The sequence below is a fragment of the Lactuca virosa genome, chromosome 1 (assembly GCF_052849685.1).
Source record: "Lactuca virosa cultivar CGN04683 chromosome 1, Lactuca_virosa_CGN04683_v6, whole genome shotgun sequence".
Lineage (NCBI taxonomy): Eukaryota > Viridiplantae > Streptophyta > Magnoliopsida > Asterales > Asteraceae > Lactuca > Lactuca virosa.
This window is the reverse complement of record NC_136426.1, coordinates 198,929,617-198,934,471: the sequence shown is the minus strand read 5'-3', so window position 1 is coordinate 198,934,471 and position 4,855 is coordinate 198,929,617.

The following is a 4,855-nucleotide window of genomic DNA, read 5'->3' as shown; positions in this document are numbered from 1 at the left end:
TTTCATCTAATTATCCCGTTATTTTCCCCATGTACACACACAACCACCTTCCTCTAAATCTCTAAGGACCTACACCTTTCGAACTGCCATTGAGGATTTAATTTTAGAATATTAATAGATCCCTTTTTATCCAGGTGGATATCATCGACATATTTTCTCTATATGTGATATTTCTTGTTGTTGAAGAAAAAGATGATGATATTGTTAATAGGTGTCTAAGGTCATAACTAAATTGGTCAAAGTCAAAATGATTTATTAATTTATTATATGATTGACAAAATTAATTAGAAATAGTAGTAATTAATTAATTGTTAATCAAAATTAATCTATAATTAATTTGGAATTGATTGAAATTAATTAAAGGTGTAAGGGTTGAATTGTAATTGTTCAATAATTCAACAACATGACAATTCTAGAACCAACAGGCGGTTTTGGGAGAGACTTTAGGGGTTCTGGAAGCCAATTGGTAGTTGATAAGGAAAGGATTTAAACTGGGAAAAAATCTAATATTTAATTGTTCAAATATGGTTTACCTGCGAGTTATCTTAGCTATAAATAGGACCCCTTGAGCACCAAATTTCATGGTTTTTGCTTCTAAGGATGAGAAATCCGAATTTCTCATTAACCATTCTCTCCTCTTGTCTTTCTAAGTGTTCTAGGGTGTTGGTTGTCATTAGAGACATTCATACTTTTAGATGTTTGCTTTCCGTAGAGCTCTATAATACTTGAAGATGTAATTTGTTATATTTGATTATGGCAAAAGATATGCATACTAATCCTTTAGAATTTCGATTGCAAGTAGGTTAGTTTGAATGTTTCATAAGTATGTTCCTATAACATCAAAAAAATTCAATAGATCCTTAGGTTGCATGTGTCAATAAATTGTGTATTTGAAATTTGGTTGTGTAAATATATTTTAATTTTAACCTGAAATACCCATCACATATACGTAAGCAGGGTGTAGATGGAAATTAGTTAGCGTTGGTATGAAATAACACCCATCGTGTTTTCTATATTCTCTAGTTAAATGTGACTTGCTATCATATGGAATTCTTCATGGTGTGGAAGGAATGTTTAAGGATATAGATGGAAACTTGATAGTTGATGAGAAAATGGCCTTAAGGACCTCCTCCTCCCCCCAACAATCCTCCCAAAAATAAACATGAAGAAATTAACTAAACATAAGAATATATATGGAAAACTCCAAAATTTGAGAAAAACCGCAGGCCTCTATAGAGAAATATCCACTATATGATAAATTATTACAATCATAAAGACTGATATATCAAACCACCCCAAAAATATACTCACACTATCCAAAGTATTAAATAACACTTTCTACACTCCAAAACAAGGTAAGAAAAAAAATTACCAAACACTTCATGTGTATTTTGGTTAGGGTGATTTGAAACAAAAACCTTTGGTTTTCTTTTATAAGCTTGATAACCTCATAATATTTCATCATTGTAGCAATGGAATGAGAACCACTATTTATTTATCAAAAAACTCAACAAATCTCCACCTTACATAAATGAAAAAGAAATACGCAACCCCATAAAAGGAACATCATCTTCAACGGTCAGTCATAATATTAGAGTCATAGAATTATCACACTCCTTCATACACGAGTATCAATAGCTAAAATTGACCATTCTAAGATTTTCACCTCGGTGCATATTTGAATAAATTGTTGAACATTTATGAATCAACTTCTCCGCTTGGCATACCTGGAAGTTCATCAACCATCAACATTAACTTCACCACATGTCTTGTATTTGTACCAATCAAATTCCCATGTGTAAATCCATGAACCTACTAACAAAACTACATCTTGTTTCATGGTAGCACAGGTATACCATAAAGATGAATTGAATTCAAAGTTTAGTAATGATGGAGACATTGTTAGCTGTATTGGAACCTTTTGTTAAATCTGCTCCACCTAGACAATTACTCTTGACATGTCTATAATGTCTACATTTCCACTATAAAATAATATTTTATGACTTCATCTTCTTCATGTTCATGCACATCAAAATTGTTCCTTTTGACGAAGTATGGTTGCTCTTCTCCAGTCTTTTCTGTCATAAAAAAAAGTTCAACGGATGCTCATTTCTAAAGTGAAATTAGACCAAGCTACAACTCATAATATAAGAAGAACTTTCAAAGTACCAAGAAACTATTCCAAACGACTAATATAGATTCATTTATGGTTGTGGAAGATTAGACAAAACTGCAACCACAAAGCATAATTGGAACCTCTAGAATTGAGAATTTCTCCAAATTAAGAGCTCTGATATCAATTGATCGGAAATAGCCCTAAGGATAAAAATAATAGAGAAAATTACTCGACATAAGAGTATACATGGAAAACTCAAAAACCAAAGAAAACCCACGAGCCTCTAAGGAGAAAGATACAATATAAGATAAATTGTTAAAATCATATGGACTAATCTTTCAAGCTTCCTCCAAATTATACTTACACTCTCCAAAGTGTAAGCTAACACTTTCTACACTCTAAAACAAGAGAAGAAAGAAAGAGACAAACAATTTAAGTGCATTTTGGTTTGGGTGATTTGAAACCAATGTCGTAGTCTTCTTTTATAAGCATGGAGCTATCAAAAGCATTCATCCTTTTAGCAATGTGGGATGTGAACCACTATTCATTTATTGAAATACTCAACAACAACCTTGGTATGAGAACTGATAGGTTTTCTACATACTAACACACTGTTATACGCAACCGAAACATATAATTATTTCTTTGTGTTAATACAAACTATAAAGATTTAAGTTTCATTCTATTATTACAATTACTGAAAGTAATAAGAAAATTACATACCTCTTTATAGGATAGAACTCTTCTTGCTTGAGTTCTATCTATAGCCACTGTTGATTGGTTATGAGGATCCAAAGTAGAATCCCTTTAATGATTCACATCCAAGAGTAAAGAAAGAGAAAAAAAATAAAACCCTAGGAAAGAGGAGCTAGGAACGAAACTTCACAAATCCTAGAAGGGTTATAATTTTCTTCCAATGGGGAAGAGAGGCGAGGGGCCTAATTTTTTCAGGAGAGAAGGAGTGTCTAGGGTTTGATCCTTAACTCGCTATTTATTGGACATGATTACTTATTGGTATTGCTATATTTATACATATATTTAGGCATTATTTTAATAAATTTTAAGCTATATTTTGGTTAAATGCAAATGTATTGGGTGCTTATTGAGTTAAATTGTATTTTGCAGCCAAAAATGACATTCTTGAAGAAAAAGGACTAAAAATGACAAAAGCTGAATACTTGGAAGACTAAAGCTAGAACTAGGAGCTAAAAGGAGAAAAACTTGATTTAAATGCACTTCTCACGACGTGGTATTTTGAGGTCCACGGCGAGGCATCAAGAAAGATCTCGATTATATACGTCATAAACAAGCTCACGACATGAGCGATTGTTATTCACATCGTGACAAGTTTCCAAGAAGATTCCTAGATATGGCGAAGCAAGTTTCCTTGTCGAATAAGGATATATATTGAATTCATGTCGTGGCACTCTATTGGTCACGATGTGAGGAGATTTTTATGGAAACAATATATATCGTTTGTTAGATCGCATTGAAGACGAATTGGAGAGAATTTGGAGGTTTCTAAGACGACTTTTGAGAAAAAAAAAGCTGCGAAAATCAAACGTTGGAAGTTGAAGAAGATGGGAGATTAAGGGCTTTGAAGATTGTAGGAAGAATTTACACAACAGATTCAGTTTGCATTAGATTGATCATCTCTAGTTTAAATTCTTATGATTTTTTGTGTTTATTTTCTACAATGATGGCCTAAATCATTAGACTTTCGTTTAGTGTAGATGAACCTTAATACTATGTGTTAGTTTCTCTTTTCATGGATTTTATGAAGTTGGTTTAGCTTGTGTTTGATTATCAATACCTAGCATGTTAAAAATTTCAATCTTTGTTGCTTAGATTCAATTTATGTGTAGGTGAATTACCATTTTAATTGCATGAACTTGTCTACCTAGCTGTTTATGATCATTAAATTGCTAGAGCTAGGACTAACCTAATCCTAGATTAGGTAATAAAGGTAACAACTTTAACTGTGTTAGAGAAACTAATTTGATCGTGATTGTGTTTGGTTATTTGTCTTGATCATAGATAATTAATCTATCTTAGATAGCCCAATAATCTTAAATAATCAATTATGTGTTCATTTGTGTATGTTCATTGCATAGTAGTTCATGAATTGGTTAAAACATTAGGTGATCAGATGAAGATTCTTAATAATATTTATTTTGGTAACACATAGGAAAAAGGGGGATTCAAAGCTAAATGAAAGTTTCTTCATTCTCTTGATTACAATCGTCTTTCGTTAGTTGTTTGCTTAGTTTTGAGCTAACTAAGTCGTTAAGTTAGTCTGAACTTGCAAAATCGGATAAAACCCCCAATTTTAGTTATTGTTTTAGATTAAATTTTAGTAGTTATTTTATTAGCAAATTTCGTTCCCTGAGTTTGATACATGACTTACTTTTCAATATTATAAATGGACTAGGCACACTGCCTAGAATTGCATTAGTAGATAAGTTTAGTTAGGATTATAAATTTAAAACTGACAAGTATATTTGCACATATCAAGTTTTTAGCAACGTTGCTGGGGAACAACTTATTTTTTTTTAATTTAATTACTTTTGGTTAATCGATCCTTTTTGTGACTTCAAAATCATAAAAAGTTAATTTTCTTCAATAAATAAACTTTTCTGATTTTACAATTTCCACGACATGAACAGGTCTCTGTCATGATTTGAGTACTGAAGTTTTTCAATTTTTAGTTTATTTGCTTTTTAGTTTGTTTTTATGTTT